The sequence below is a fragment of the Ambystoma mexicanum genome, chromosome 6q (assembly GCF_040938575.1).
Source record: "Ambystoma mexicanum isolate Mex_15411 chromosome 6q, UKY_AmexF1_1, whole genome shotgun sequence".
Taxonomy (NCBI): Eukaryota; Metazoa; Chordata; class Amphibia; order Caudata; family Ambystomatidae; genus Ambystoma; species Ambystoma mexicanum.
Genome location: NC_090937.1, coordinates 1,005,719,047 through 1,005,743,227, shown reverse-complemented (window position 1 = coordinate 1,005,743,227; position 24,181 = coordinate 1,005,719,047).

The window sequence follows — 24,181 nt, the reverse complement described above, 5'->3', positions numbered from 1 at the left end:
CAGATTCTAAACCATGGGATTAAACAGTTACAACATAGGTTACTCTCATTAACAGGCCACTTAGTTTTCAACCATTTGATTTCAGTTTGTACAAGTTTAGTTTCTCATGCAGGCTTCTGACAGCTGCCATGCAGGCGGCTGAGGGTACTGCGCCAAGATTTTGACAGATTTCACAGGCAGGAAACTTTTGCTGTGGATGATTCTTTGACTTGTCTAGAAGGATTACAGGACAGAGAGCCGTTTACATGGTACTTGGTATGCCCAGTGGGTTTTCGAACTCCATTCCATGGTTTATTGCGCCAAGACCATAGACTTATGGTTTTCGTGGAGGTCCTGAGACATGCACAACACGATCAGATACCTTTGATCGAGCAGTGCAGGGAAAATTCTCTAAACACAACACTTTTACATGCACCATGATACCACTACGTATATGAGTCCACACAGGCTCAGATTCATGCTTGCACGCATCTAACTTAAATATCTCGTACTTTTTCTCACATTAGAACTCACCGAGTAATGAGTAGAGTACACGCAAGCTCTCTACCAACAGTGACATCACGTTCGCATAACCAAGGGTCGTTGCCCTGGCCATGTGGGCATACTTCTGGGTTTGGAGCAGGACAGCCAATCACTGCCCCATGGTTACAGAACCAAATTTGGTTCACGTACTACACACCCCTATGGGACTCGCCCACTCCAGAAGCATTCGCTTCCGCATTTAGCACGTCACCACCAATCGGGACACTGTGCACCCAGGACCCTGATAGCGTGGCTGAAACACACAAAGAAACCCCGCCTGGACCAACTTTTCCGCTCAAGCTTCCAGTATCTCTGGTGGACGCTGCACAGCCGCAGCGGCAACAAGTTTCTGGCTTCTGAACAGCCGAGCAACTTACGAGGCAGACTACAACTTCAGGATCACCTCAGGGAACGGAGCTGCGCCCGTTCCAGTGCAGACACATAATTTTTTAAGGTACATGTGATGTCGGCTACAACACCAGCAAAGTTGAGCCCGACACTCATAGCACACTTTGCCCATAGCTATGCTCCAATTTAAATTGAATCTCCTTTTCTTACCGCCAGGAAGTACAAGATGCTTCGCGACATGAGGGTCCTGTTACTCTTTAGCGAATGGACTTAGTGTGTGTCCTATTCCCGCTCTTCACTTCGGGAAGATCGCAATGGATACCATGCACACACCCGTCTACATCAGGTACCCTACTCCTATTTCATCTTCATTCCAATTAGCATTTTCTTTCAAATACCAAATGGCTCCAACTTAATCTTTGGAGTCCAGAACTTCAGGGAATTTCAGGCTGAGATTTTCCACATGTCTGTCTTGCCTTAGGGGGGTATTTGCAGCTTGGACTTACATATCCTCTCCTCTCCTCTCTTTTTCATATGTCCACTTAGAGACAATTGACAGTGGATGCAGCATACTCTCACGCCTTTCATTTTCACAAGCACGCTTATCGCTTACCAGACTGGAAAACGGTCCCTCTATTTGCAATTCTCTGGCCCAGAAGCATGCCACTTGAAAACATTTCCAACTAGCTATCTGTGGTGAGACACTCACTATTTACGCCCACTCCAGTGTGTCAGAGGTAGTAGTTATTTAATTATCATTTTACCCTGACCTATTAGCCCAGTTTTTTATGATGCATTATCAAATTATTTCCCCTTCTCTTGCATTAAGTGCACTCCCTTTTACCAATTTGCCTAGAAATGTCCAGAAAGGAAGCACAATTAACCAAGAGGGTACTATATTTATTTTTTTCCTCATTGGTTTTTCTCTGTTACAGGGGCTGTTTAATCGCCCTGTTGAAGGCAGCTACTATGGACAAATAGCAATTCCTCTGATTCAGTTTCAAGATGGATGGTACTGCCGCCGAAACGTCCAGTTCTTGCAAGGGGGAACAACAAGCCTAGTGTTATGTGTTCTTGTGATTGATTTTTTGATGTGATTCTAACACCTTTAATGGTTTGACCACACCTTACCCCCTGTGACGTTGGCATATGATTATCAGAATTATTCTCTTTTCTGCAAAATTGACTAAGCAGATGTATGACCATTAGAACTTTCTAGGCACCTGAATAATGATGTATCATGCAAGTTAAGAAAAATCCATGCACCAGATACTTTGAATCTGGATATTTCTTAAAATATAACCTTTTAGCACCACTCATGTGCAAACCCACAGGTGTATTCATTATACTTGCTATTTTTATGGCTTATGTTGTGAATTTGTTTTTCCTTATAACCACATTAGTTTCTTGACCAGAATGTTTTATGCTGTTTTTTGTTTATGACACCAATATGTTTTATTTTTCTTTAGTCTAGAAATGTGTTGTATATGCAACTGTTTACAAGAGAATTTCACTTTTCCCTAATACAATCAAGTATATTTACAAAACAGCCCCCTTTCTGTGTTTTTTCTTCCTTGACAATTTCACGGGCAATTAATCTCAGAATATATTTCTTGAGTAAAAGTAGGAAGGTTCTCCAATACAACTAAAATGTTTTGCTTCCCTTGAGGATGCAATTGGGTTGAGCCGACTAGTATCAGTACTAATTCTTCTGGGTTCCTCTTATCTTTAATGCCTGAGTCTGCTACTACTCACCACGGGCATACTGAAAATTCCTTTTCATGTGGATGTTTCTTTGACAAATTCAGCTTTTCAAGACATTATAAGTTCACAATGATTTCTTGAACTAAGTGAATTGTACCACCCAGCAAGAATATTAGATGTTTGAGGGTGTTTTGTACCGGCATTCTGCAGTTTCAGCAACCAAGAAAAAAAAGATTTAAAAGCAAGATTTTGGATTTCTTTCTGCAAAGAACTGCTTTTCCCTCTGTGCTCCATTTTCCCTTGTTGGGCAGCCCAGTGACATGTTTCAGGAGTGAGATCTCTGTTCCACCACTGACAACATGCATGGCAGATTGGGCAGCCATCTTTTTGTGTTGCAAAGCGTGATTTTCTGAGGTTTTGGCGTGCACCAGGGTTTTGCTGCCATTTTGATATTTCTGGCACCATCAGAACACAGGGATGCCGCATGGCAGAGCAAAAGTGGGTCAAGACATCCCACAATATTGTATTCCCTCTGTTCCTCCTCCCCTGCTTTGTTGCACCTGGAAGTACTTGTGTATTGGTGCATTATAAATGCCATATCATATAACAGTCACAGGCAGGAGAGGTATACACTACATAGAAGCAGCGTGAGGGAATTGAAGAGTACAAGCTCATCAGGTAGTTTGGTAGAGGGAGTTTAGAGCAGTTCCTGGTCCGATTGTCAGGCAAGCCTACCTCCTCCTCCTCCTTTATCTCCGTTAGACCACCCAAGAGATAAAGTGCTGAGGTTATGGAATAACTTGTTTGCAGCATTCAGATCCACACCCTCTTTTTCACAGTCAAAGAGAACAGAAAAGGGGCATGTACTCACCGCGGGCGAAGGTTTCCAAAGCCGTGAAGATGTAATTCCAACATTCCAGCAGGGCAAGTGGTAGCCCAGCGTCTCCAGTCACCCAGAATCCCACAGAACACAAACCAATTTTCTCAAACACTTTGTGCAAGCCCTTTGCCTTGGCCTTTAGAAAAAGTCTCCACCTCCAAGTGCTAAAGGGGACAACACACACACGCTTGGTGTACAGCAAAATCACCAGCTTTCACAAATGGATCACCACAGCTCAGCTCCACAAACCACTTTTCTCAAACACTTTGCGCCATTATTTCACTATTGTATATCACATATTCCACTATTGTATATTAACATGGTTGGATAATATGCCTTCTTGGTGTTTGCTTTCCATCCATTCAGACACTGAGGGCTTTGTTTATAATTCACTTTCCTCTTTCCCATTTTAATATTAGCCTTTTTGTTTTCTCTCTTTCTACCATTCTGGCTACTGTTATTTGTATTTGGCATGGTCGCTGATACACCCTAGTGACCCCACTGTACATGGGTTGACTCACCGGCTCTTCTTGGCGTTGTCTGGCTCATTCGACTTCGACCAATGAGGGTACAGTGTCTGCTATCCTCCCATCGCTGCTTCCTCTTCATCCTCCCTTCCCTCACAGCATCTCCTCACCATGCTCGCTTCGCTTCAGGCTTCGGTATGCAAGAGGTTGCTTTCGGACGTCTGCGAAAACCCAGGAATCTCTCCCTGGCTGGCTGCCAGCATTTCCGCAGCATATCTCGTTTTGGCAGCATCTCCCTTTTTTCTGAATGGTGAATCGCCTGGCTCCACCACACCTGTATTCACTTCTCGGCTCCTCGAGACTTGCAGAAAGATGAAAAGTTCTCTTGCCAAAAGCAGCCTCTAGCACTTTGGTTCCATTCTTCAAATTTCCCGGCCACACATGTTTTTTTGTAAAAAAGTGCTCCTGAGCCACGGTGTGCCCGCATCCCCTGCTCTCCCCTTCCTGCTTCCCCTGTAACCTCTGCCTCCCCAGCCCGCCCATCGCCCTGATTGGCTGACTAAGCCCAGTGTATTGGTCTAGCAACCAACGCTAGCCCTGCCTGGCTCCTTTACAATGGACCTGAGCAGGTGAGTGCTGCCCTTTGAGACCTCCATTTGGCCCTTTCTCTAATTTTAAAAAAGTGCTCCTTTAGCCCCGGTGTGCCCGCATCCCCCGCTCTCCCCTTCCTGCTTCCCCTGTAGCCGCCGCCTCCCCAGCTCGCCCACCACCTGATTGGCTGACTCACCTGGTCAATACTGACCCTCCCAGGGCAGTCCACTGCTCGGCAGCCCCTACAGCTAAGGACCCCAAGGCAAAGGATGGCTCCAAAGAGACGGCTCCAGATCATATCTGCAGGTATACGCAGGAGAAGCAGGAAGCCAGCACCCACCAAAAAGTAAGTGTGGCAAGAGTGGGGACTGAAGCAATTACTTCATTCCAGACAACCCTACCACTCAAGCCTACACACCCTACTGTTGTAATTTCTTGCACCTAGACTGTACTCCCAACAACATTGAGCACGCCTGATTTGTTTAATTGAGCTGAATCTCACATCTACTAGATTGCCTGCACAAACCTCACAAACTCAAAGTATGGCTAATAGCGTAACTGTCTGGTTCAATTTAGAGGATGTGCCTAATAGCGTAACTGTAGTCTAGTTCAATTTAGAAAGTGTGCCTAACAACCTCATTGTGGCAAAGTTGAATTTAGGAAGTGTGCATAATAAGCATAACTGTGGTCTAGTTCCATTTAGAGGGTGTGCCTAATAGCATAACTGTGGCCTAGTTCAATTTAGAGGGTGTGCCTAATAGCGTAACTGTGGTCTACTTCAATTTAGAGGGTGTACCTAATAGCGTAACTGTGGTCTACTTCAATTTAGAGGGTGTGCCTAATAGCGTAACTGTGGTCTAGTTCAATTTAGAAAGTGTGCCTAACAACCACATTGTGCCAAAGTTGAATTTAGAAAGTGTGCCTAATAGCGTAACTGTGGCCTAGTTCAATTTAGAGGGTGTGCCTAATAGCGTAACTGTGGTCTAGTTCAATTTAGAAAGTGTGCCTAACAACCACATTGTGCCAAAGTTGAATTTAGAAAGTGTGCCTAATAGCGTAACTGTGGCCTAGTTCAATTTAGAGGGTGTGCCTAATAGCGTAACTGTGGTCTAGTTCAATTTAGAAAGTGTGCTTAATAACCTCATTGCGCCAAAGTTGAATTTAGAAAGTGTGCCTAATAGCACAGCTGTGGTCTAGTTCAATTTAGAAAGTGTGCCTGGTGACCTCATTGTGCCAGAGTTGAATTTAGAAAGTGTGCCAGTAGCGTAGTTGTGGTCTAATTCAATTTAGAAAGTGTGCCTAGTGACCATTGTGCCAAAGTTGAGTTTAGAGAGTGTGCCTAATGGCATAACTTTGGTCTAGTTCAATTTGGAAAGTGTGCCTAATGACCTCATTGTGCCAAAGTTGAACTTGGAAAGTGTGCCCAATAGCCTCATTGTGTCAAGGCTGGACTTGGAAGGTGTGCCTAATGGCGTAACTGTGCCTAAGTTGAATTTGGAAAGTGTGCCTAATAACGTAACTGTGGAAAGCATGAATAATATCATCCTGTGGTATAGTTGAACCTGGAATCTGTGAATAATCTCACTCTATGGTATAGTTGCACTTTGAAATTGTGAATAATATCTTCCAGTGGTATAGTCGAACTTTGAAGGTGTGAATAATATCATCCTGTGCTACAGCTGAATTAGAAAGTGTCTCCTAACTGTGAAATAGGTAAACTTAGAAAATGTGATAATCTTACCCTCTGGTACAGTTGAATTTAGAAGGTGTGAATAATATCATCCTGTGGTATAGTCCAATTTACAAAATGTGAATAATCTCACCCAGTGGTAAAGTTGAATTTAGAAGGTGTGAATAACCTCACCGTGTGGTATAGTTAGGTGGTACGAACAATATCCTGTAGTATAGCTGAACTTTGAAGGTGTGAATAATATCTTGCTGTGGTATAACTGAACTTAGAAGGTGTGAACAATATCATCCTGTGCTACAGCTGAATTAGAAAGTGTTCCCTAACTGTGGTATAGGTAAAATTAGAAAATGAATAACATATTCCGGTGGTTCAGTTGAACTTAGAAAGTGTCCCTAACTCTGGTATAACTGAACTTGTAAACTGTGAATAATCTCACCCTATAGTATGATTGAACTTAGAAGATGTGAATAATATCATCCTATGGTATAGTTGAACTCAAAGTGTGAGTAATCTCGCCCTGCAGTATACTTGAATTTAGAAAGTGTGAATAATATCATCCTGTGGACCTTTAAAGTGTGAATTAAATCTTCCTGTGGTACAATTGAACCTAGAAAGTGTAAATAATATCAACCTGTGCTACAGCCGAATTAGAAACTGTCCCTAACTGTGGTATAGGTAAACTTAGAAAGTGTGAATAATATCTTCCTGGTGCTCAGTTCAACTCAGAAACTGTCCATAAATGTGGTATAGGTAAACTTAGAATGAGTGAATAATAATTTGCTGTGGTGTATGTTGAATTTAGAAACTGTCCCTAACTGTGGTATAGGTAAACTTGGAAAGTGTGAACAATTAACATCCTGTGTTATAGTTTAACTTGGAATGTGTGAACAAAATCATCCTATGCCAACTGTAACACAGTTCAAACTTAGCTACACCATGAGTCCACCCAACCCACCAAGGTCTGCCGAAAGAGACCCGCTTGCGCCTATATCCCTGTCCTCTCGCCCTACTTTCTTTCCCCACCTCCCCAAACCACCCCGCCCACCACCACATCCCCTATCCAAACACCAAATTTGAGGAGCCCGATGGCAAGCCGACCATCCTAAGACCCCTGTTCCTCCCATCCCTTCCACCCACCTGCCCCCTATCATCATGCCCGCAACCCCGGCCCCTCCAACTAACGGCCCACCCAGCCTCCCAGGCAGACCCAGCCCTGCAACCACCCCGTCCCCCTTCCTCTCCTCAACTCCCACCAACATCCTCCTCCGACCCCACTACTTCCCCTCCCTAAAAACTTCACGTCTCGCCCTGGCAAGAACAGTAGCCGCATCCCTTTCACCCTCCGATCCCATACCCTCTTGCACACACCAACCACAACAAAAACCCTGAAAAGAAAACGTGCTTGGTCTCCCTCAATCTCTCAGTACTCCTCGCCACTCCTGTCTCGACCCACCACCTCAATCTCCCAACCTCGATCATCACCACCCTCCCCCGCCCTGCCTGAAACCCCTCTCCCTTGAATTCTCACCAACCACAACTGAAACTTCTAACACCCTACACCCCACCTTCAAGTCCATTGACACAAATCCAACCAACCACACACACCCATCCAACCCCACACCAACCACCTCGACCGCCCACCTACTCTTGTCATCAACCACTGACCACCCCCCTCTCTCACACACCAGTTTCCACTCTCTCCCCTCAAACCCCTCCACCCACGCCCCCACAACCCCTCAGACCCACTCCCCCTCTCCTCCCATCCTCCACCTCTGAAACCTCCACATCATCCTCCTGTAATGAAGTAAGATGCATCCTTTTTAATGCCCGATCTGTAGCAAGAAACAGACACTGCATCTTTGACCTCCTCCCCTCAGACAAACCAGACCTAGTCTTTATCACGGAAACCTGGTTCTCCGACGACTTTGCCCCTATCGCCAATTCAGCCTTCCCCCAGACTACTCCCTCATCCCACTCAACCGAACCTCTAGAGGAGGAGGAGTAGCAATTGCCTTCAAGTCACACTTCTCCGCCTCAATCATTGACAGCCAGCCAACTATCCCTTCCTGCAAATCGCTTCCCATCAAACTATCCCTTCCCCCACAGCTTCCTAATCATCTTCAGACCTCCTGGCTATGACAGACAATTCTCAAACAACCTCTGCGATTCGATAGCCACCATCCAATTAAACCTTCCCACCATCACCCTTCTAGGAGATTTCAATATCTGGCTTGACATCCCCACCAACCCTATGACCCACTGTCTGGTCAACTGCCTAGATGCGATTAACCTCTATACCCACATAAACGGGCCAGCTCACTATAAAGGACACACCCTTTATGCCATCTTCAGCTCCAACGACCAGATTCATCTAAACCACCCCTATCATCTGGTCCGATCACTTAATTGTCTCTTTCAACATACGCTCACCCGCCCACCTCCCCGTACCCGAACCAGAGCCTCCAAATCTATGCAAATACTGGAAGAAACTAAAAATCCTTCCTGACCTAGACGGCACGCTCCTTCAGTCTCCTCCCCCTACATCCCCACGTAATGAACACTTAACCTCCAACACCTTTGACTCATGGCTCAATACCTAATGAATCCCGCTCACCCCCACTAGCCAATCATCCGCTCGCCATGGCCCTTTTCCAAGATGGTTTACACCAGAACTGAAGACTGCAAAAGAACTATATAAATCCCTCAAACGCAAATGGCGGAAAGATAAAACCACCCTGAGCAGACCCACCTTGGCCCGGCACCATCGCCACTACAAAGCAGAAATCCGGAAAGCAAAAAATGCCCATTACAACTCTCGAATCCTCAACTGTGAAAACCCCAGCAAGGAACTCCACAAAATCATCTCTGAATTCACCAAACCATCATGTACCACCAACCAATCGACCCCTTCTCAATCACTCTGCGACTCACTCTCTCTCTCCACTTCTACACCACTGCTCTCGAAAGTACAAATTCTCTAATCAACAGACTGGGCCTCTTGCACCCACCACACAATCCACCCACCCATATCCTGTGCTAAAACTAAGCTGACGACACCCAACTAATCCTAAAACTCCTTAACTCAAAACCCAGCTGCCAGCCCGACCTCGCTGCCTGCCTCCTTGGCATCGATCACTGGATGACCACAAACCACCTCCTTTTAAACCCCTCCAAAACTGAAATCATGGTGTGTGGCATCACCAAACTTCTTCCGCACCATCTTCCCTGGCCATCATCCATGGGAGATTCCCCGACAACCTCAACCTCAGTAAAAAAACTTGGATGCACTCTCGACTCTGACCTAACCCACTCGCACCAAGTCAACAACGTCTCTACATCCTGCCACTACCACCTCAAAATTCTTAGGCGCATTTGTCCATACCTCTCCTTACCCAACAGACTTGCTGCGGTCCAATCAATTGTAATGTCAAGAGTGGACTATGCTCACTCCCTCTACTTCGGAGTTCAAGCGTACCACCTGACTAAACTACAAAGAGTACAAAATGCTGCAGCCAAACTGCTACTAGCACTTGGCCCAAGAGATCACACCTCCCCAGCTCTCAAAACTCTCCACTGGCTCCCGGTTGGTTCAAGGGTGACCTTCAAAACCTTATGCATCTCTCTCATGGAATGGATGGAACGGATAAAACGGATGAGTCGAACGAGCAGATAGAACGGATGGAACAGATAGAATGGATGAGTCGAACGAGCAGATAGAACGGATGGAGTGGATGGAACAGATAGAACAGATAAGTGGATTGAATGGATGAGACGAACGAGCAGATAGAACGGATGGAACGGATGAGTGGATTGAATGGATGAGTCGAACGAGCAGATAGAACGGATGGAGTGGATGGAACAGATAGAACAGATAAGTGGATTGAATGGATGAGACGAACGAGCAGATAGAACGGATGGAACGGATGAGTGGATTGAATGGATGAGTTGAACGAGCAGATAGAACGGATGGAATGGATGGAACAGATAGAACGGATGAGTGGATTGAATGGATGAGACGAACGAGCAGATAGAACAGATGTAGTGGATGGAACAGATGTAGTGGATGGAACATATGTAGTGGATGGAACAGATGAGTGGATGGAAGAGACGGAGTGGATGGTAGGGATCGAACGGATTGAACGGATGAGTGGATTGAACAGATGAGTAGTTTTAACAAATTGAACAAATCAAGTGGATGGAACGGATGCAGTAGATGAAACGGATACAGTAGACAATACAGATGGAGTTGATGAAACAAATGGAGTGGATGGAACAGATGGAGTGGATGGAACAGATGGAGTGGATGGAACAGATGGAGTGGATGGAACAGATGGAGTGGATGGAAAATATGGAGTGGATGGAAAAGATGGCGCGGATGGAGCGGATGGAACGGATGGAACGGATTGAGTGGATGGAACTGATGAAGTGAGTGGAACACACGGAGCAGATCGAATAAATAGGAAGGATGGAACACACCAAACAGATGGGAAGGATGAAATGGATCAACGGATTGGATGGAGTAGTTTATGTGGATGAAGGATTGAGTGATGGAATGGATAAAAAGACTAGTAAATTAAATGATGAACCAGATGAAATGTATGAACAGACAAAGTGGAATGAACGGACATAGTGAATAAAACTGATTGACTAGATGGTACAGATAGAGTGCTCGATCTCAAGCGCCTCACTGATAACCACCATATCACACTACCATGCTTACTCTCTCCTATACACCACCACTCAACTAGAACACAGTGATACTATGACACGTTTGGTATAGCTGTTCTCATGCTAACATCCGCCACATACTCCTCATCATCCTAATTAAACACAGCTAGCTGAGCACACACCGCTAGTTTAAGCACCTCCCCAGCCAGAAAACAGTCTGGGTGTCAACCCTCCAGAATGAACACACATACCTGACCTCCAAACCATCACACCTACCTCTAAGAAGCAGCTATCATGCAACTGCCACACTGGCTGCACACATATCCGGTACACCCACACACCTTATGTATGACTCTCTCTCTCTCTCTCTCTCTCTCTCTCTCTCTCTCTCTCAACTGACTTGAACTACGGTTGCCGAGGGCGTTCAACCTGCCAGCACTTTGAGATCATACTAATGATATATAAGGCGGTATACACATGCAAAGTAACATAACAATATGTTTTTTGTATCTATATGTGTCTATGTATATATAAAGAATCCGAAATGGGACTGTTGCATTATAAGCTTGTAGAACATGCGGTACAGAGAGGTGCTGTGTTTGCTACATTACAAAGCAGAAATGGGTAAGTGGAAAGCACAATTTTGTCTATATAAAACTGACAATAGTAACACAACTATACAGTTTATATCTTTTCCAGAGTTAAAATCATGTCTAGTAACAACAATTGTAATTTGTTTCAGACAATCCTTTGGGTATACTAATCTTCCAATTCTATATGAAAATGTGTCAATATTAAATGGGGAACAACTAATAATTTTATCATTTTCATTATACATGTTCGCCAAGGGTGGTAGCAAGTTCTTAAATAATAAGCTATTGGTTCATCTCTCTCGCTGCTTTCTCTTTTCTTGCAAAAAGCAGTGAATGAGTGGCTCTACTACGGCTCATTCAACCTGGTAGGCTTCCTTCTGAGCTGTGGTTTTCCGAACAGCTGAAAGTTGCCAGAATCAAACTTAGACAGGCTGAACAAAAATGGCGCATTGCCTATGACCCCATCCTTGGATCTCAGTATAAGGTGTGTTCAGCAGCCTACTCGGCAGCCATTATAGCTGCTAAAAAATCATATCCGTCTCAGAAAATTGAATCCTCCCTGTGCCAACCAAAAGCTCTCTTTGCGGCAGTTAAATCCTTCTCTTCCGTGACTAAACATGTCTCTAATGTTAGGCCTACACAGGAACTCTGTGATTCGCTGTCTCGTTTTTTTTATCATGACAATTGGGACTATACAAACTAACATCTCTATGGCTGCAATAACATCCGTTCCTGAGAGTAAGCCTTCAGACCCTAGTGGGTTAACTGTATCGAAGGGTTGGTCCTCTTTTCCTCTTTTTACTGAGGAAATGGTATCTGCTGCCATCCAACAGATTAAATATAGTGCACCCTCTGATGTCCCCCTGGTAGTCATGAAAGAGATCTCTTCTGACCTCCTGAGTGAGATTGAGAAGGCCATTAACATCGCCTGCCAGTCAGGGTGTCTCCCGCCTGAATTAAAGGCTGCCACCTTTCTAATTTCCACCCCATTTCCCTTCTGCCCTTGGTACAGATAGTGTTCTGGTCTCTGTCCAGAACAACAATGCCAGGCTGTTAGACACAGGGGGAGTTGGAGCCCCAATTCTTTTAGATCTGTCAGCAGCTTTTGACACAGTGGACCACCCCATCCTGCTGTCCCGCCTGGCCCAGATCGTAATATCTGGTCAAGTGCTGGCCTGGTTCTCTTTGTTCCTGACCGACAGAACTCAGACTCGCTCTCTCCCCCTCCTTTTTCTGTCTGGTTCCTGCCACCTCAGCTGCGGGATGCCGCAGGGCTCAGCCTTGTCCTCCATTCTCTTTAACATTTACATCTGGTCATTAGTGTGTGTCATCCGCTTCCTCGGCGTCAGGTGCTACTCTTATGCCGACGACACTCAGATTCAGATCTGTTTAGCCCTTGATCGGGCTGTGGTGTCGTCGTTCCTCCATCGGTGCCTGACAGCCGTGGGGGAGTGGATGAACCACAAGTGGCTAAAGTTGAATGGGGACAAGACAGAGGAGCTAGTGGTAAGCTCTCCTCCTGATCTCTCACTCTGGGTGTCCTCTTTCTAGCCCTCTTCTCTTGGTCCCCTTCCCATTCCTGCGGTTCAGGTGAAAAACCTGGGAGTGGGTATGTCTGTGTCCCTTTCCATGGATTCTGAACTATCGGCAGTATGTCAAACTGGCCATTTCCACCTTAAAATATTGGAAAAGGTGCTTCCCATGATACCGGCCCCTCTTCGCCCGCCGGTGGTTGCGGCTATGGTGCTGAGCCGATTGGACTATTGCAACTCCCTCTACCTGGCGCAACCCAAGGGGGTAGTCCAACGGCTCCTACGCTTGCAAAATCTGGCAGCACGTGTTGCAACTGGGTCACCCTACGGGGCCCACATCTCGCCAGTCCTGCGTTCCCTGCATTGGCTCCCAATGGCTCATCGTATTGGTTTCAAGGCGCTCTCCATAGTCCATCGTGCATTGCATAATCATGGTGCAGAATACCTCAGTTCGAAATTCATCCGCTACTTCCACAGGCATGCCTTGTGGTCAGCCTCTGCATGCCTGCTCTGTGTTCTCTCCTTTCGCGGGTCCCGAATTTGTGGCAAGGCTTTCACGGTAGCCGCGGCACAACTTTGGAATAGCCTCCCATTGGCAGTCAGAAAATTGCCTAATCATCTGGCTTTTAGCAAAACTTTAAAAACCTATCTCTTTTAGATGACTGCTGTGTTTGGTTTTTTGGCTCTCTGCCCATGCCTCTCTAGCGCCATGATATCCCGGGGTGGCCGTGTGCTATACAAATTCCCATAACATAAAGTATTGACGAGGGAGAATCAATAGAAGCAAAACAAATCACACAAGAAACAATAAGGTAAATTGTTTTTTTTAAAATAATTTTTTTAAGCAAATATAGATTCTGTATAAAAGGATATACACAACCTATAGGTAAACCTATCAAAATAGATTTCTTTCACATATTACAATACCACAACCACTAAATAACAAATACTACAAAACTATCATGAGATTATTTGGCATAAGACCATTACTCATATAATGTGAAGACAAAAAGGTACAGTGTTTGTTCTATTTGTAAGATAGTATTGTTTAGATATGAGACATGTGAACAATTTCACATATACTAATTCTCTTCAATCTTTTTCTTTTCTTTTTTTTCTATTTGGGTTTTGTTAATCTTTTTTAATTCTGACTATCATAATGATAACATACAAATGAAAACAATTTAAATTCAATGCACGCAATGTACATTTCTTATGAACGAATTACACATAGGATGCTCTGAGGAAGAACACCAGGCAGGAACGGAGATTCTAGAGTACCCAACACGTGTTAGCCACTATTTACTGTTATTGATGCTGACTAAATGTCAGTTGAAACCATTGTTATTATTGCTGACCAACACAATAAAGAGACATTTTAATGTACAGCTTACTCATAAATACAATGATTGAACTGATTGGCAATCAATTATTTGGATAGACAAGAGACTGTTGGGCCATACAAGTGTCAACACATTTTGACTAATGATTTTACATACATGAGATTACATACAGAGCTAAAGAGTTTTGTGGTTGTCAGTTGTTGGTTAAGAATCATCTCATCTACCAGAGAGTTCTATAATCTAAGATCCTTAAGGTACTCCATATTACAGTGTGTACTCTGAAAGACTAGGAGTTGCCCCTCCACTGCTATTAGTGTCTGGTTTTGGGTGTATGACCTGAATGCCTGTGAGCCTGATTGGGTGCTGCATGATGAATGCCCTAGTGTGTGATTGGCTGCCTGAGCATAGCTCAGCCTGAGTGAATGGGGGGACTTTGTGTATAACAGGGAGACCCTCACTTACCTCTGGGTCAGAGGCTTCCTGTCAAAGCCAGAAGTCAGATGCTTAGAAGCTTCTATCCTGAATCCAGTTGGAGGAAGAAGTCTGCAGCTGCAACTCTTGAAGAAATCCAAAGGCTGCTCTGCTGATTCAAGGACTGATCAAGAGAGGACCTATTCAGGCAACCTCTTCCCATAGCTATGAGGGGACATCGTGCAACTGCTGTTATTCACCTGAAGTGTCCTGGAAACCAGTCCTGAGTGTCTGCCGTCCTGCAGAGGTATCTTCGTGGGTCAAAAGAAGAGAAGCTGGAAATCATTGAGCCCAAGAAGTCCATCAGCATTGTCCTGTGTCCAGAGGCTGTCCATGACCAGAAGAAAACCAGTCTGCTGTCTATCACCGGGAAGAGGGGGTACCCTAGTATAGTGCTGCTCAATGCTCAAAATCTTGCCAATATCCAACCAACTAAAGTAATCTTCAAGTGGCACTGCAAATGCAACATCTGTCCACTTTTCTATGGCTGAGGAAGTCCAGTGTTGCCACATGCAGAGATGTGCTGCTAGTGGGTTTCCTGCCATTCCAACTGAAGTACAGTCCAGAGTTTCCAAACTTGGTGGTGTCCTGCAGAGAAGTCCAGTGCTCGAGTCGAAGTCACCAGTCACATGCGCAAAATACCAGAACATGACAACTAATTCTGTCACTGCACCAGTCATCACAGTAGGTCATCAACGAAAACCGAAGGTCTCATCCTGACACGCCAAACCTTGCTGTGGTCCACAGTGAGGTTCAGCTTTGTGGGACATCCACAGCAAGTGTAGCAACCCGATAAAGGTGACCACCAGAGCAGACCTTCACTGCTGCAATTTCCGACACTGCTTGGCTCCCTTCTTCTGCTCAACGGCAACACTCCCATGAATTCCTCTTCGATAGGGGGTCCATTCTCGAGAGGCATCATCGAGTAAAGCTGAGAAACTCCACCACTTGGACTTCCAAGACACCCAAGGTACTGTGATGAGGAAGAGGGGCGTCCACCCTTATGGTCCATCAGGGGTGCCTGATTCATCTTGGCCCCAGCTCTTCTGTTGCTTCCCAGGTACCATGGGGTGATGGGATCTGTAGAAATAAAAGCATACAATTAATGAACACTTCAAGGCCGTGTTTTGTCATAAAAACTAAGCATAACTTACTCCTTTCTTACAGGTGCCCAGGTGGGGGATCTCCACACAGCATTGCATTCTTACTCTGAAATGTATACGGCCAGTGTGCTAAAATAATTTGCCTACATTTCTACATTTGTGGTTTAACGTTAAAACAGTGTTTAGTAATTGTAATGCTTTTTAATAACTGTTACCATTTGGTGCATTATTGCTAAACTAAGAATAACTGTGGTACCAAACACGCCATCCACAGGCTCCCATCAGCAGTTGCTCGCGCAGGCACTGTGCACCCATGAGTTGTTCAGCGCAGTTTCCGGGGGGAAGGTTGGGTGCCTTACTCCGCTTGGAGCCGTCCGCTCTGATGCTCCTCCTCATACAGGCCTCTGCAGGGCCGGGCTCCAGTAAGGATGTTGCATTCTCGCCTGGACGCCCGAGTCAGTGCCCGCCACAGCAGTGTGCCACTGCGACCTCCACTGGACTGGATTTCTGACCACAGCTCACTGCAGGTCGCCAAACTCAGTCAGCTGTTGCTCCAAGTCAGCAGCTATCACTGCATCGACAGAAGATTTATTAGGCAGGCACACTCGAGGATTTAATATTATTCTGGAATTTTGCCAGGGCCTGAGCTCACAATGAAGCCGCTATTTACTTTTCTGCTCAGCAGCACCCCATGATCATGTGGCCTTAATTACAGAAGGGACGCATTCTGAATCCATTCTGAATAATTTGTTTTCTCAAATCCAATAGTGGGGGTACTCATTGGCCACTTCCGACTGTTCCCCATTGAGGTCGTGGTCCACCTTTCCTCTGTTCTCAGCAGAAGAAACTTTAAAGGCCACGTCCATGCTGAAATCTGCATCTGCCTTGGAATCTATTCCATTGGCGGTGTTTAAGGATATAATGCCAGCCATCATTCCTTGGGTGGCCCAAGCTATCAACCATTCATGCCAGTCTGGGTCAATTCCTTCCCAACTGAAACATGCACTGGTGATTCCCCTTCTAAAAAAAAACCTTGTTGGATTCTGTCTGTCCTGCTAATTTCCACCCAATTTCTCTACTTTTTTTTTTTCTTATGAAGCTTTTGGGGTCTTTGATCTCTCCTTCGTTTCTGGAATCTTCTACTTTGTTCAATCCTTTCCAATCAGGCTTCCCTCCCGGTCAGGGCACCGAGAGTGTGTTGGTCTTGGTGGTGGATAATCTTGCACATCTCTCTGATCAGAGGGCAGTGGGGGCCCTAATTTTATTAGATCTATTGGCGGCCTTCAACACTGTCGGCCACCCTATCCTGCTTGCTCGTCTGGGGGTGGGGATAACTGGACAGATAGTAATTTGGCTCTCTGCTTTTCTTACTGATCGTGCACAAACTTTCTTTCACCTTTTCATTCAGTGTCTATTCTTTTGATCTGTGGAGTCCCCCAGGGCTTGGCCTTATGCCTGACTTTATTCATAGCTTACATCCAGCCTTTAGTCAGGGTCATACACTCCCACTGCCTCCAATGCTACTCCTATGCTGATGATACCCAGATTATTCTGCGGCTTGATCTCTTCCATCCTGATATGCCATCTCCACTGCAGGGTTGCTTGGAGGACGTGGGGTGTCTGAATGAGCCAAAATTCGCTTAAGATGAATGAGGACAAGACTGAGATCCTGGTGATTGATCCCGCCTTCTTTTTCATCTCTTTGGACGCCTGCCTTCTGGCCTCCCTCTCTTAGTTCCTGTCCTAGCCCGGTTTTTGCAGTGAAGGATTTGGGGGTTAGAATCTCCTCCTCGCTTTCCCTGTAGTCCTAGGTGGGATCTGTTTGTCAGTCTGAGCACTATAAACTGAGAGTCTTGTGTATTGTGTTGGGGTTCCTCCCCTCAGAGTTTCATGCACCCGTGCTTGCTGCACTGCTGCTGAGTGCACTGTTTTTTTGTAACTCATGGGGGTGTCATGCTTTCTCTGTTGCAGCAGCAAGGTGTTCAATTCCCTCTTATTTCTTCTTCGGGCAACAGCGGATTATGTATCTTTCCACCAGTCACTGAAGACGCATCTTTTAATCTAAAGTTATGACATAGGGTCTGAGCCGGTTAATTATATTTTGCTTAGAGCCGAGATGCCTCCGGGTGGATGTGTGCTTTATAAAATCATATAACATAACATAACATAATCAAAGCGCCATACAAGAGTTACTTAAGTAACACGTGTGAACTGCATCAATGGAATGTTGTGTGTGACCAATTGTGGTTCCCAAGGAAAGTAGAAGTTACCTCTTTGATAATACCCAGAAATACAATTCCAGGCAATAATTTAAGTGTAAAAATCTATCTTGAAGAAAGAATGCGTGTACCTAATTATGTTATCACTTTGAAGATTGAACCTTGTATTATCTTGAAATTACATTCTTTAATCTAAGAAGTTGTTAGACTAGAACAAGCAGTACCCAAGTCAAGAGGCAAACCCTTTTCACAGTGAAACAAGTACTGTTTATACCATCCACATAATCTGTGAAATTGTTAACTGTTCAGAGGCTTCAGCCCTTTATTGCACCTCTGTTACCTGAAGCTGGAAGAGTGGCACTATAGCTTCTGGGTAATTACTTGGGCAGAAGATGTGTGAGAAAGCTGATAAAGGGGAGTTGTGTGGTTGTAAAGAAGTCGCAGAAGTTAATCTGTAATGCTAAAAGACTGATGAAGATGAAAGGAAGTAAGTCTTGTAGGCAGTGGCAGCTTATCCTTGCCGCAGTTAGACAGACGGAAGAGGCAAAGTGGCTGCCCCCTGTTAGAAAGGCATTAAAGGGAAGAGTGCCATGCCTGTCTAAAGAGGTCGAAGTGTCTTGTCAAACTGATATTTCTTAAGTACCGAACCGTGGTAGAAATACTTGAACTGTGGTGGTATACAAAGTTGTCAGTGGATGTCACATTGGAGTGGTTTTGAAGTAGAGGCATACTGTGAAACAAAAGGAACTGAGGTGCAAGTGACTGTGTTTGGCGGTTTTGAGCTGCATTACGTACTTCTTTTCTACCTGCTGCCTTTTTCGTTGGAATTGTGGAACTTGTGCTTTACAGACTAAGTTCCTGCTGTGGTTCTGATATAAACACTGATATAAACACTGATATAAACGCTGATATAAACGCTATAACAGCAAGCACGGTGTAATGATCTGTAATCATCTGCCTGCAAAGAGCAGCCCCTTTAACGGTGTGATCACTCGCCTTCGCCTGCTCTATAAAACAGCTGATTGGAGCGGCAAAGAAGCGGAAGTGAGACGCAAGTGATTGTGTTTGGCGGGAAGGCCACTCTTTATTAAAGTAGCCCCTGGAACTTGTCTATAATATATCTGGGAGTACTGGAATTTCTCGCGCCATTCATTTGGATTGAGGACTGCGGGGAGACGAGGGAATAACTGTTATCCTGATTTATTGGCCCTTGACACTGGAACTCTTGTTAAGCATGGGCCCCTCCTGAATTGACCTGCACACAAGGCTTTTAAAACTCCTCCCCTTGCAAAATCTAAGTGAAGCCGTTCCGTGGAGGTGCGCAGAGGTGGCCAAGAGTTTACTACGGTAAGCCCTCTCATTTGCCCTCTCAGTAACAGGTCTTTGCATAGAATAAGGGTGCTTGCACGACTTATGGCGGGTGACTGCAGAGGTTATATTCCTCTTTGAACCAAGCTGTGAGTCCCTGATTTTACTTCATACCTTTTAATATGCTTCGACTACGGTGACACATCAAACTTACAAACCGTATGGTTTAAGATCAATTGGGGAGCCTTACTATATTGATTTATTCTATTGATTTCCTTATCGTAAAGACTGGAGGGGGTGTCTGTACTCCTACTCTCTATATGGCAGAGGAGAGGCACAGAGGACCCCAGCCAAGATTCTCTGTAGGGTAGCACTGGTCGAGCAATCAAGGCCCAGCTTCTCAGGAGGTGATGCAGGCTGGTTCTTAAGTACAGTGTAGTCCAAAAGCCCCCACAAAGGAATGTCCACACACTGTATTAGTTAAAACACAGTCTTTATATAATTAATATTCAAGGTTATGTACACTATCACAATAACTCACTGTGTGCTCAGAAAATCCACAATGGCAAATATATATATATACAGTTCTAAAGTGGTACCACAATTATTATCAAAATTATTATCAGATCTCATTAAAGTGCATCAACTATACTCTGGTCAAATGTCACACACAGATCAAGAAATAAAAGTAACAAACAATAGATATAGGAGGAAAGCAGTTGGTTAGAACAATGGGCAGAATATTGACCCCTACCAACTAGGCACAATTCTGTGTGGAGATCCCCCCACCTGGGCAACTTGTAAATCAAAGATATATCACAAGCCCAGTCCATATATTTTTCTATAAGTCTTATGTCCTTCTATAAGGTTTCTACCCTCCCCCCAATGTACATGGCAGAGCAGAGTTCTTCGATGAGGCGTTGATGGATCCTTCTTGAGTGATTCCTTTTAAAGCGGGATCCACGGATCGTCAAGAGGCGTCGAAGAAGGTGAACTTGGCATCGATGAAAAGTTGATGGTGCCGAGATCATGGCGTCGATCCAGGCGGTGCTCGTCTGTGACGTCCTGCGCAGGTGAGGTGTGCGGGGCACCTCGGTGTTTGATAGTTCAGGACCGGAAAGAGTTTCTGAAGAACTGTGGGCCAACAAGAGTGTCGATTTGTCGGAGTCTTTTGTGGCCTTCGGGTGGTGGGAAACCCACCGGCGGATGCTCCTCAGCGTGTCGACGGCCTGGCCTTCTCCGGCGGGATAAGGGTGGCGGTGGTGCAGACGAGCGCATCCGTGAATCAAAAAGTCTTAAGCAAAGGAGCGTGCAGCTCCGGTCGTTGGCGGCACAACATCAAACAGTCCCCTCTTCTGGGCAAACCGGCTTCGACGGGCCTCTAGCGGTTACGGCGATACTCCAAACCCTGGTCGACGGCAATGGACTTCGACAGCGTCGATATCTGGGTGCTTTACTTCGTTCTCCTCAGAGGTCCCCGTCTCCGGTCGGGAGCCTTTCGAGGGTCTGCATTCCAGGGAGCTTCGGCGAAGGTTAGCGGTGCTCGATGGTCCCTCGGAGCACGGGAAGAGGGTGCCTAATCGGGTACTCTCTCGGGTCAGTACTTGATGAACTCAACAGCTTTCGGATTGGGTCGTAACAAATGCAGCAGCAGCAGTTCTTCTTCCAGCTGAGCGTCAAGGATAAGCAGTTCCAGTTACTCTTCAAGAGTGAACTCAGCTTCTGAACAATTTCCAGTGGTCAGAGGTCCCCAGATATACTATTCTGTCTCTAATCCACACTGCTGGGTCACACTCAGCAGCCAATCGTACAGAAGGGCATTCATGCAGTCTGTCAGCCAATCAGGCGTACAGTGCATTCAGGCCATACTCCTCCCTCTCAGACAATCACAACAAGGAATGTGTATTGGGACAAGTACCCAGCCATTCAACACTACACACTGCATTCATACCAGTTTCGGGGCAGGGCTGTCTCAGTCATTGTGTCATACACCAGAAATCAGACATCCACAACAAGAAGTGCATATTGGTCACACACTCCATTCACCCAAGTCCCACCCACAGGGTGTACCCACAACATACAGCCACCGGGAAGGCTCCAGACAGTCTAGCCTGGACTTCACAACACCACCATATATGGAACTTCCACCCAACAGCCAGTCAGGGGGAAGGGACAGAGTGAGGGCTTCCCAGGACTTTGGGAAAACAAGGTAACAGGTAATAGAAAGCATGGAGGATACTCAGAGCACCTGTCAAATTCAGCATGGAACTTCCACCAGCCCATACCCTGCTCTGTGGGCCACACAGAGGTGCCCAAAAACATACACTAGGGGCACAGGGTTGCGTCCCCACCCATGGGTGCCATAAGGGTATCCCATGGGTCTGTACACCAAACCAAAAACAGGAAGAGCTGCACTGCCAGGAGTCCCATATGGACTCCCGGGCATAAAACAATACAGAACACAAATGAAAAAGGACTACAGGACAAGGACAGGGAGGCCCTGTCCCTCCAATGCATTTCCAGCCTCACACCTTACTATATTGATGTATTCTACTGATTTCCTTATCACATGGGTGCAGAGACTGCAGAGGTTTATTCTACTCTTTGATCTGGCTTACCTAGGAATACAGCGATAACTATGCGGGCGGGGCTTCAGAGTCAAATGGGGGCCATGGACAATCAAAGTAGCCCGGTTGTGGTCCCCTCTGATAAAAAGGCACCCCAACTTGAACTAAGTAACATGTTACCTGCCATCTACCCTCAACCTGCGATCTCCACCTCATTGTGCCCCCTTTCTCCTATTTTTGCATCTCCTAGGGGGCCTCTTACAGGGGATGGGAAGATGGGCTTGCCTGTTGTTGGTATTCAGGTCTCACAACTAACCTTAAAGCATGATGATCAGTTCAATACGGCTCCTTCGCACAAAGTGCTAATGCACAATACGGAGGAGCCCTGTGTGGCAAAAAACCGTGTACTTCTTTATGCTAATGCCCAGTTGAATACCCCCAAAAGCCTGAGATCAATTAAGCTGATAACGGGCAAAGGTACATGGACCATTATGTTTTTAAATCAGCGTCTACGAGCACAGAAATTAAATTGCCCAAGGTTTTTTGAGGAAACGCCATGTTGGACCAGTCTGCTATGACCTCTCAGGTTTTTTATGGAAAACAGACTGAAATTACCGATATTAGCATAATTGAATGCACCAACTCTGTTATGGAAGCTCATATTGGTAATATGGAGAGTGTGGTCCAACAAACCTGCGATGCCTCAGTTCAAGATTCACCTACCGCATTAACTAACATTATAGATGCCAGTGAGAAGGCAAAAAACCAGCAAAAGGAGGAACGCAGATTGGTTAAGATTCCTATGGTGTTAGTCACCCAAGAAGACTCCCCATGGTTTCACCACACATTAAAGGATATTGATGACAGGATTAGACTAGCACACCCTACTGTTTCTGCCCTTAACATCTTCCTGAGCTGATTTGTGGAGCTGTACGACCATATATGGACTGAACTGAAGAATTCATAAAGACTATTGGCAGAAGTTAACAGAGATTGTATTGGATCTGAATTACTAGCTGAGATGAACTTGAAATTAACCACTATTGGGTCAGAAATTCATCTCAGAAGTCTTAGTGTGGGGGGCCTTTTAGGTTTGGGGGATGGTAGAAGCCCTGAGGTTTACCCGATCGGATTAAACCCCTTGGATGAGATCATTGAAATCTCAGACACGGCAGACCCAACTAGGCCTATGGTCCACAATCGTAAGGAGGAGAGGCTAAGGGTGCTCTGAGTGTTCCTCCTGCTATTATTCTTTCTACTATTGTTAACAATGTTGAGTCTATTTTTAGAATTAATGTTGTGGCTGATGACTGTCTGATTGTGGAGGCTAGTGTGCCTGTGGTCTCTGTACCAAGGAAAGTAACATCACAATTGAAAACCAGACTCCCAAAGCGCAAAGGTTCAATGAAAGATTTACATGGTAGATACTTAAAAGCACCTCAAACCACCATGTTTAGACCCAATCTGGTAGCAATACCGGAATTGGGGTCAATTACTCCTTTATTTCAGCCAAAGATTGTCCAGGTGGACTCTATTGTGCAAACTGATGTGATTGCTTTGAATACAGTCCCAGAAATAAGTACTCTTGGGGGGTATGGTGCTTGAAGAAGAACGTGGCAGTAAATCATGATATCCATATCAAGCCCCATACTGTCCAGACTATTATTGCCCCAAAATTAAGCGAGACTCCATTGGCTGTATGGGACAGTGGCCCTGGGAAAACTAAAAAGATTGACATCTTGAACCCATCGACGGGTGTGTTTTCCCCTTCTGCCCCAGGTGAGGCAGGTCAGATCTTTGAACCATTAGTGGTATCTAATCCTGACAGTGGTTTTGCAATTCCCCCCTCAATATGGGGCTCTACCCAAGGTAGCTCTTCGTCGATTGATAAAAACCATGTACATTTAAGAGTTCCTCAACACCATGAGTGTGGTGTTGGTTGGGGCAAATTTAAGGAAGAAAATATCCTTCCAGTTATCTGTTACCCAAATATCTCTACAGGAATCAGAGACATGGTGAATCGGCTTCACAAACCTGTGAGTGACTATTCTAAGATTGGTGATAAGATTACTCTTCAATCGGGGGCTCAAGGGGCATTTGTACAAAAACATGTCATTGGTCAATTTTCCAATAATCGGCCACCTAGAATTGTGAGTAGATCCCCTGCTTTAATCT